Source organism: Heptranchias perlo, chromosome 41, assembly GCF_035084215.1.
Source record: "Heptranchias perlo isolate sHepPer1 chromosome 41, sHepPer1.hap1, whole genome shotgun sequence".
NCBI lineage: Eukaryota > Metazoa > Chordata > Chondrichthyes > Hexanchiformes > Hexanchidae > Heptranchias > Heptranchias perlo.
This window is the reverse complement of record NC_090365.1, coordinates 6,284,436-6,295,887: the sequence shown is the minus strand read 5'-3', so window position 1 is coordinate 6,295,887 and position 11,452 is coordinate 6,284,436.

Below are 11,452 nucleotides of genomic sequence, written 5' to 3'. Positions count from 1 at the left end.
AGATGTCCACAGTCCCGTGTGCAGCCTGTGCCTGTGGGACCTGCACCCCAGCGAGAGTGAGGAGAGGGGACAAAAACAAAGGGCCTAAATTTAGGTCCCAAGAAATAATAGATTGGGGAATCTTAAACAGGATGGGATCAGACTGATTAATTTCATTGTGTTGAATTTCAGTTAGTTTCAGCTGTTAAATTATTCAGTTCTGCAGGGCAAATGTTCAAACCAGATTATTCATCTGGGCGTCCGTGGATGAGCCTGTTTGATTGATGCCAGAACCACTCGCACTTAGTCTCTGCTCCCTTCTATAAATTATACCTCTCTGAATGGAGGGGGCTTTTAATCTAAGCTTGGCCTCTACCTGGCACCTATCCTCCATTTCTCCAGCCTCTGGTGCATTGAGATCACTGCCAGTCCCCCACTCCCTGCCCAGAGACTGCCAGGGTCGCCAACGCTGCTTTGGCCGTGCTCCTGGAGGCGTTTCATCACATGACCTGCTGCCTCCAACCGCCTCGCCTGGTCAAACAGCCTGTTCCCCCCTCCCCCATCCCCAATAGTTTTAAAGAAAGAAAGACTTGCATTTATTTAGCGTCTTTGACGACCTCAGGATGTCCCAAAGTGTTGTAATGTAGGAAACCTGGCAGCCAATTTGCGCACAGCAAGATCCCACAAACAGCAATGTGATAATGACCAGATAATCTGTTTTAGTGTTGTTGGTTGAGGGATAAATATTGGCCCCAGGACACCGGGGAGAACTCCCCTGCTCTTCTTCGAAATAGCGACATGGGATCTTTTACGTCCGCCTGAGAGGGCAGACGGGGCCTTGGTTTAACGTCTCATCCGAAAGACGGCACCTCCGACAATGCAGCGCTCCCTCAGTACTGCACTGGGAGTGTCGGCCTGGATTTTGTGCTCAAGTCTCTGGAGTGGGACTCGAACCCACGACCTTCTGACTCAGAAGTGAGCCCCGGCTGACACTAGAACGAATACATTTCAAAGAAAATGAGGACAATAACATTTTTTTTCAACGCCCCTATGATTTTTCTCCTGGGTTTTGCACATAGCAGTGTCCTGGAGAATAATCTACAATTCCTGGAGACTCCAGGGCAATCCTGGAGAGTTGGCAACCCCTAGAGTCGAGGTGTTGGATTATGGATTTTTTTTTTTTGGTCTATTGAATATCTGCCATTAATGGAGAAATTTAATAAATGGGCACTAGTGGAGTAGGGAGCCTGGGGGAGCACCCATGGTTTCCGGGTAAGTGTAGACAGTGAGTGAGGAAGATGACCCACTCTCCCGAGATTGCTCAGTTGGCCAGTGGTACTGAGCCCAAGATCAGGAAGTGGAACTCTCCGCTCCCAGGAGGGGTGCGAGTGCAACTACACACAAGACGCTCGACACCATCCAGGACAAAACGGCCCACTTGATCACCACCCTAAACATTCACTCCCTTCACCACCGGCGCACTGTGGCTGCAGTGTGCACCATCCACAGGATGCACTGCAGCAACTCGCCAAGGCTTCTTCGACAGCACCTCCCAAGCGATTCTGAGTGCCTGCACCGTGCTGCCCAGCGATTGGACCAGTGATGGACCTGCCCCCCTTCCCCGAGCTGACGCCCTCATTCTGGCAGTGCATTGGCTGCCCAGCCCTGCAATCTGCACCAATCACTGCAGCAGCGGCCTGGCATCCAATCATAGCGAGGAAGGTCAGAGTTCAAAGGACGTGTGGGATCTCTTCCAGTGGCAGTGTTCCTGGAACAGGTCAAAGGCTGCTGGTCTGCTGGGATTCTACCCATTACATCGCAGGATGAGCTCATGGGATACAAACCCCTGCTTGTTCTCCGTCACCTGCTCTCCAAAACCGCTATCGTCTGTGTTTCCTGTAAACTGGTCGGAGGATGATTCGAGAAACAGAGGCCCGGCCCCCATTTTCTGAATTGGGCTAATCCAAGGATAGGGGTATACAGGATAGGGTAATGGTGGGGGGGCACAGGGCAAGATCAAAGGGGGCACATGGCAGGAGCAAAGGGGGCACAGGGCAGGAGCAAAGGGGGCACATGGCAGGAGCAAAGGGGGCACATGGCAGGAGCAAAGGGGGCACATGGCAGGATCAAAGGGGGCACAGGGCAAGATCAAAGGGGACACACGGCAGGATCAAAGGGGGCACAGGGCAAGATCAAAGGGGGCACATGGCAGGATCAAAGGGGGCACAGGGCAGGAGCAAAGGGGGCACATGGCAGGAGATACTTGGATACAAGGTCTGCTATATAGAGCCGCAAATACAGGGCCTGGAGTGGAAGGATAGGGGTATATGGTGATGGTGATGTTGGGGATGGCCGTTCTGGGAATGGTGATGATGGTGGTTGTGGTGTTGTCGGTGCTGTTGATGATGATGATGACGATGGCTAATGATTGGTGGTGTCAGTCTCACAGTCTCTAGGAGTTAGTTCACGGGAGGAACAAAATCGAGCAATCATTGTTTGTGTCTGAGTTTGCATTGACTTCACTTTACCGGCATATTACGTGATATAAACATGGATTGAGATGCCAGGATAGCAAGATCCCAGCCTCCGCACTTATTAAGTGGGTAGTGAGGGTACAATCTACGGACACGACTCTGGGCAGACAAGAACAGCTGGAACTCAACCCAAAGTACACTGGTCCCAAGGTGGCAGACTTGGTAGAGAGTCAGCAGCAGCTCAGTCATTTTTCATTGTTGTTTTATTTCCTTTATTTTTAAGGAAGGCTTTTTAGTATTTAAATTAAGACTTTAATTGAACCATTATATTAATGTCTCACAGTGAACGGCACAGCCCCAAATCAGGCAGAAGGAATATTGAACCCGATGAGGCACTGCCACCCAATGGATTATTGCAGTCATTACAACTCAGTTGCAGTCAGCTCAAACCTGGAGGATGTTTTTTACTAATTTCTCCACTTCGCCCCTGAAGGTGCTGACTCTCACTGGGGTACAGTTCCTGACAGTGCTGACTCTCACTGGGGTACAGTTCCTGACAGTGCTGACTCTCACTGGGATACAGTTCCTGAAGGTGCTGACTCTCACTGGGATACAGTTCCTGAAGGTGCTGACTCTCACTGGGGTACAGTTCCTGACAGTGCTGACTCTCACTGGGATACAGTTCCTGAAGGTGCTGACTCTCACTGGGATACAGTTCCTGACAGTGCTGACTCTCACTGGGATACAGTCCCTGAAGGTGCCGACTCTCACTGGGATACAGTTCCTGAAGGTGCTGACTCTCACTGGGATACAGTCCCTGAAGGTGCCGACTCTCACTGGGATACAGTTCCTGACAGTGCTGACTCTCACTGTGATACAGTTCCTGAAGGTGCTGACTCTCACTGGGATACAGTTCCTGAAGGTGCTGACTCTCACTGGGATACAGTTCCTGAAGGTGCTGACTCTCACTGGGATACAGTTCCTGACAGTGCTGACTCTCACTGTGATACAGTTCCTGAAGGTGCTGACTCTCACTGGGATACAGTTCCTGAAGGTGCTGACTCTCACTGGGATACAGTTCCTGACAGTGCTGACTCTCACTGTGATACAGTCCCTGAAGGTGCCGACTCTCACTGGGATACAGTTCCTGACAGTGCTGACTCTCACTGTGATACAGTTCCTGAAGGTGCTGACTCTCACTGGGATACAGTTCCTGAAGGTGCCGACTCTCACTGGGATACAGTTCCTGACAGTGCTGACTCTCACTGTGATACAGTCCCTGAAGGTGCCGACTCTCACTGTGATACAGTCCCTGAAGGTGCCGACTCTCACTGTGATACAGTCCCTGAAGGTGCCGACTCTCACTGGGATACAGTTCCTGAAGGTGCTGACTCTCACTGGGATACAGTTCCTGAAGGTGCCGACTCTCACTGTGATACAGTCCCTGAAGGTGCCGACTCTCACTGGGATACAGTTCCTGAAGGTGCTGACTCTCACTGGGATACAGTTCCTGAAGGTGCTGACTCTCACTGGGATACAGTTCCTGAAGGTGCCGACTCTCACTGGGGTGGGTGTGTGTGTGTGTGTGTGTGTGTGTGCGTGCGCAGTGTGTGTACATGTGTGCATATGCGTGTGTGCACTTGTGTGTGCATGTGTGTGTGTGCATGTGTGCATGTATGGGTGTGTGTGCGTGTGCATGTGTGCTTGTGCGTGTATGGGTGTGCATGTGTGTGTGGACATCAGATATGGTCAGGATCAATCTCAGGCTGCAATGCCCGCTGTGAGCTTGTAGCTCACCCAGAAAGCCCAGGGGCTGGGTTACTGACGGGGGGCTGAGGTACTGACAGGGGGGGACAGAGGTACTGACGGGGGGGCTGGGGTACTGACGGGGGGGCTGGGGTACTGATGGGGGGCTGGGGGTACTGACAGGGGGGGGGGGGTGCTGAGGTACTGATGGGGGGCTGGGGTACTGACAGGGGGCTGGGGTACTGATGGGGGTCTGGGGTACTGACAGGGGGGGTCTGAGGTACTGACAGGGGGCTGGGGTACTGACGGGGGGGCTGGGGTACTGATGGGGGGGTTTGAGGTACTGACGGAGGGCTGGGGTACTGACAGGGGGGGGCTGAGGTACTGATGGGGGGCTGGGGTACTGACGGGGGGGCTGGGGTACTGACGGGGGGGCTGGGGTACTGATGGGGGGGTTTGAGGTACTGACGGAGGGCTGGGGTACTGACAGGGGGGGGCTGAGGTACTGATGGGGGGGCTGGGGTACTGATGGGGGGGGCTGAGGTACTGATGGGGGGCTGGGGTACTGATGGGGGGCTGGGGTACTGACGGGGGGGCTGGGGTACTGACAGGGGGCTGGGGTACTGATGGGGGGCTGGGGTACTGACTGGGTGCTGGGGTACTGACGGGGGGCTGGGGTACTGACGGGGGGCTGAGTTACTGACTGGGGACTGGGGTACTGACCGGGGGGGGTACTGACGGGGGGGGGGGGCTGGGGTACTGACGGGGGGCTGGGGTACTGACGGGGGGGGGGGGCTGGGGTACTGACGGGGGGCTGGGGTACTGACGGGGGGGGGGGGCTGGGGTACTGACGGGGGGCTGGGGTACTGACTGGGGGCTGGGGTACTGACCGGGGGGGGTACTGACGGGGGGGGCTGGGGTACTGACGGGGGGCTGGGGTACTGACGGGGGGGGCTGGGGTACTGACGGGGGGGGCTTGGGTACTGACTGGGGGCTGGGGTACTGACCGGGGTGGGTACTGACGGGGGGGGGCTGGGGTACTGACGGCGGGGGCTGGGGTACTGACGGGGGGGGCTGGGGTACTGACGGGGGGGTACTGACGGGGGGCTGAGGTACTGACGGGGGGCTGGGGTACTGACAGGAGGGGGGTACTGACGGGGGGGCTGGGGTACTGACAGTGGGGGGGGGGGGTACTGACGGGGGGGCTGATCTATCCATCGGTCTCCCAGCTCTTTCAGGAAAGGGAGAAATTAGCAATTGACCCGAATCCTCGCTGTTTTGCCATTAGACTCCGTGCTGCTCGGGACTCTCTGTAACACATGATTAAAGTTACCAGGGAAGGACCATGTGGCTATGGTAAACGGTCACCATGGTAACCCCGTCTCCCTATCCAACATGCTAACCTGCATAAATAACTTTCTAGGCGATAATCACTCCAGTTCTTGTGCCAGCTATTATTCACGAATCACTGAGCGCTGACGGCCTTTTAATGTTATTGGAAAATAAATTTAAAAACCACAAGGTATTTGGATAAATGTGATTCATTGCTTAAAAATGTAAAAATAATTAGGTCAATGAGTTCATTGAGAAGGTGTATATTAGGGGGGTGTATATTGGGGTGTATATCAGGGAGGTGTATATCGAGGGGAATATATTGAGGGGGTGTAAATTGGGCAGGTGTATATCGGGGGGTGTATATCGGGGGGTGTATATCGGGGGGAGTATATTGAGGCAGGTGTATATCGGACAGGTGTATATCGGACAGGTGTATATCAGGGGGGTGCATATCGGACGGGTGTATATCGGGGTGTATATCGGGGGTGTATGTCGGACAGGTGTATATCGGGGGGTGTATATCAGAGGGTGTATATCAGGGGTGTATATCGGACGGATGTATATCGGAGGGTAAATATTGGACAGGTGTATATTGAGGGGTGTAAATCGGGCGGGTGTATATCGGGGGGTGTAAATCAGGCAGGTGTATATCGGACCGGTGTATATCGGACGGGTGTGTATCGGGCGGGTGTATATCGGGGGTGTATATCAGACGGGTGTAAATCTGGTGGGTGTATATCGGACGGGTGTATATCGGACAGGTGCATATTGGACGGGTGTATGTCGGGGGGTGTATATTCGGGGGTGTATATCAGACAGGTGTATATCGGGGGGTGTATATCGGACGGGTTTATGTCGGGGGTGTATATTGGATGGGTGTATATCAAACGGGTGTATATCGGGGGGTGTATATTGGGGGGTGTATATCGGACGGGTGTATATCGGGGTGTATATTGCATGGGTGTATATCGGACGGGTGTATATCGGGGGGTGTATATCAGACGGGTGTATATCGGACGGGTGTATATTGGACAGGTGTATATCGGGGGGAGTATATTGGATGGGTGTATATCGGGGGGGTGTATATCGGACGGGTTTATATCGGGGGGTGTATATTGGATGGGTGTATATCGGGGGGTGTATATCGGGGGGTGTATATCGGACGGGTGTATATCGGGGTGTATATTGCATGGGTGTATATCGGACGGGTGTATATCGGACGGGTGTATATCGGGGGGTGTATATCAGACGGGTGTATATCGGACGGGTGTATATTGGACGGGTGTATATCGGGGGGAGTATATTGGATGGGTGTATATCGGGGGGTGTATATCGGGGGGTGTATATTGGATGGGTGTATATCGGGGGGTGTATATCGGGGGTGTATATCGGGGGGAGTATATTGGATGGGTGTATATCGGGGGGTGTATATCGGGGGTGTATATCGGGGGGAGTATATTGGATGGGTGTATATCGGGGGGTGTATATCGGGGGTGTATATCGGGGGGAGTATATTGGATGGGTGTATATCGGGGGGTGTATATCGGGGGGTGTATATCGGGGGTGTATATCGGGGGGAGTATATTGGATGGGTGTATATCGGGGGGTGTATATCGGGGGTGTATATCGGGGGGAGTATATTGGATGGGTGTATATCGGGGGGGTGTATATCGGACGGGTTTATATCGGGGGGTGTATATTGGATGGGTGTATATCGGGGGGTGTATATCGGGGGGTGTATATCGGACGGGTGTATATCGGGGTGTATATTGCATGGGTGTATATCGGACGGGTGTATATCGGACGGGTGTATATCGGGGGGTGTATATCAGACGGGTGTATATCGGACGGGTGTATATTGGACGGGTGTATATCGGGGGGAGTATATTGGATGGGTGTATATCGGGGGGTGTATATCGGGGGGTGTATATTGGATGGGTGTATATCGGGGGGTGTATATCGGGGGTGTATATCGGGGGGAGTATATTGGATGGGTGTATATCGGGGGGTGTATATCGGGGGTGTATATCGGGGGGAGTATATTGGATGGGTGTATATCGGGGGGTGTATATCGGGGGTGTATATCGGGGGGAGTATATTGGATGGGTGTATATCGGGGGGTGTATATCGGGGGGTGTATATCGGGGGTGTATATCGGGGGGAGTATATTGGATGGGTGTATATCGGGGGGTGTATATCGGGGGTGTATATCGGGGGGAGTATATTGGATGGGTGTATATCGGGGGGTGTATATCGGGGGGTGTATATCGGGGGGTGTATATCGGGGGGTGTATATCGGGGGGTGTATATCGGGGGTGTATATAAAGTGTGACATTGAAAGTGTGACGTTAAAGAAAGGAAAGGCAGCAAACAGGAAGTGTGTAGTAGATCGAAGACTGTTAATGTTTTATAGAAAGAAAGCACACCGTTGCAAGTTTAGGAGGTCCAGGTCCAGACTCAGATTGACCGTTAGTGTGGCCTTGCTCTCTGACCTTCTTGCGACGGACTGCAAACTGGCTCAACCATGGCCTGGGAACTCTGAGGATGGACGGGAGCAGACGATTGCACCTAGACGTCCAATATTGGTTTTGCTGGTGAAAATTAATTTGGAAACCGAAATAACTAATATCTACACATCATGAGATCAAAGAGTGGAGAAGATTTTACTGTAAGAAATCATGCTGTGCGATATTAGCAGAAGGCATTTGTATGAAATTCCTTTGTCTGTCACCTTAACACCTTCATTAAAATAGCCCGCAGGAGAATTTTATACAAATATTCTAAAGTGTTTTATGCTAATATCAAACAGCACGACTTCATCCATATGTGACTGGTTTACGTTTTCGAAATTTCTGTACAAAAATGATGCATTGGAGGGGCAGCTGGATAAACACATGAGGGAGAAAGGAATAGAAGGATATGCTGATAGATGAAGAGGGGCGGGAGGAGGCTCGTGTGGAGCATAGGACCTGTTTTGGTGCTGTACATTCTATGTGATTCTCTGATCGGGTAGCGACCCTTATGGTGGAGATGGGCCCAACCAACAAGAAAAATAGAAAATGGAAGAGGAAATATCGAAAAAAAATTAAAAGCTAATTAAATGAATCAGCAAAGTCTCTTCTCCCCTTTTATCCCATCTACACACATCAAGAGACATTCCCCAGTCAGATAGCGATTGGTCCCGGCCCTGTGCCTCTGCTAAAGAGAGAGAGAGAGAGGGAGGACAGAGAGTGAGCGAGAGAGAGAAAGAGTGAGAGAGAATGTGAGAGATAGAGTGAGAGGGTGGGGAGAGAGAGTGAGAGTGAGAGGGTGGGGAGAGAGAGTGAGAGTGAGAGGGTGGGGAGAGAGAGTGAGAGTGAGAGGGAGGGGAGACAGAGTGAGAGTGAGAGGGAGGGGAGACAGAGTGAGAGTGAGCAAGAGAGAGAGTGAGAGAGAATGTAAGAGAGAGTGTGAGAGAGTGAGCGAGTGAGAGGGTGGGGACAGAGAGTGAGAGTGAGAGGGAGGGGAGACAGAGTGAGAGTGAGAGTGAGCAAGAGAGAGAGAGTGTGTGAGAGAGAGAGTGAGCGAGTGAGAGAGAATGTGAGAGAGAGAGTGTGAGAGAGAGATTGAGCGAGTGAGAGAGAGAGGGAGGAGAGAGAGTGTGAGAGAGAGTGAGAGTGTGAAAGAGAGAGTGAATGAATGAGAGATAATTGTAAACAATTTTACAACACCAAGTTATAGTCCAGCAATTTTATTTTAAATTCACAAGCTTTCGGAGATTTTCTCCTTCCTCAGGCAAATGTTTCAAGATCTCCTTGAAGCCTACGCATTTATACATATTGAACAATAATACATGGTGTTTACAGACTGCCCCTGCAACTGCCCGTTGCCAAGGCAATCACCGTGTTCAGACAGAGAGGTGTTACCTGCAGAACCCCCGAATACACATTCAACAAAAAAACAAACAGGGAAAAAAAACAGAGAAAAAAAAAACACAGAGAGAGGCAGAAACATCCGGAAGGCAGAGAGAGCCAGCAAATGACCCATTATATTAAATACAGATAACATTTGTTCGCTGGTGGGGTAACGTGTAGCGTGACATGAACCCAAGATCCCGGTTGAGGCCGTCCTCATGGGTGCGGAACTTGGCTATCAATTTCTGCTCGACGATTTTGCGTTGTCGTGTGTCTCGAAGGCCGCCTTGGAGTACGCTTACCCGAAGGTCGGTGGATGAATGTCCATGACTGCTGAAGTGTTCCCCGACTGGGAGGGAACATTTTCTTTCTATGACATTTTCTTTCTATGACATTTTCTTTCTATGGACCCACGGCAAGGAATCACTAAAGAGACTACACGATAACATCAACAAGTTCCATCCCACCATCAAGCTCACCATGGACTACTCCTCAGAATCAGTTTCTTTCTTGGACACACGAATCTCCATCAAAGACGGGCACCTCAGCACCTCACTCTACCGCAAGCCCACGGACAACCTCATGATGCTCCACTTTTCCAGCTTCCACCCTAACCACGTCAAAGAGGCCATCCCCTATGGACAGGCCCTGCGAATACACAGGGTCTGCTCAGACGAGGAGGAACGCGATGGACACCTACAGACGCTGAAAGACGCCCTAGTAAGAACGGGATATGACGCTCGACTCATCGATCGACAGTTCCGACGGGCCACAGCAAAAAATCGCATAGACCTCCTCAGGAGACTAACACGGGACGCAACCAACAGAGTACCCTTTGTCGTCCAGTACTTCCCCGGAGCGGAGAAACTACGCCATGTTCTCCGCAGCCTTCAACATGTCATCAATGAGGACAAACACCTCGCTATGGCCATCCCCACACCTCCACTACTCGCCTTTAAACAGCCACCCAACCTCAAACAGACCATCGTTCGCAGCAAACTACCTAGCTTTCAAGAGAACAGCGTCCACGACGCCACACAACCCTGCCACGGTAACCTCTGCAAGACATGCCAGATCATCGACACAGATACCACCATCACACGAGATGACACCACCCACCAGGTGCATGGTTCATACTCCTGTGACTCAGCCAACGTTGTCTACCTCATACGTTGCAGGAAAGGATGCCCCAGAGCATGGTACATTGGCGAGACCATGCAGACGCTGCGACAACGGATGAACGGACACCGCGCAACAATCGCCAAACAGGAGGGTTCCCTCCCAGTCGGGGAACACTTCAGCAGTCATGGACATTCATCCACCGACCTTCGGGTAAGCGTACTCCAAGGCGGCCTTCGAGACACACGACAACGCAAAATCGTCGAGCAGAAATTGATAGCCAAGTTCCGCACCCATGAGGACGGCCTCAACCGGGATCTTGGGTTCATGTCACGCTACACGTTACCCCACCAGCGAACAAATGTTATCTGTATTTAATATAATGGGTCATTTGCTGGCTCTCTCTGCCTTCCGGATGTTTCTGCCTCTCTCTGTGTTTTTTTTTCTCTGTTTTTTTTCCCTGTTTGTTTTTTTGTTGAATGTGTATTCGGAGGTTCTGCAGGTAACACCTCTCTGTCTGAACACGGTGATTGCCTTGGCAACGGGCAGTTGCAGGGGCAGTCTGTAAACACCATGTATTATTGTTCAATATGTATAAATGCGTAGGCTTCAAGGAGATCTTGAAACATTTGCCTGAGGAAGGAGAAAATCTCCGAAAGCTTGTGAATTTAAAATAAAATTGCTGGACTATAACTTGGTGTTGTAAAATTGTTTACAATTGTCAACCCCAGTCCATCACCGGCATCTCCACAGAATGAGAGATAGAGTAAGAGAGAGAGGGAGGGGAGAGAGAGTAAGAGAGTGAGAGTGAGCGAGAGAGAGAGAGTGAGAGAGAATGTGAGAGGGAGAGTGTGAGAGACAGAGTGAGCGATTGAGAGAGGCAGAGACAGAGCGAGCGAGTGAGAG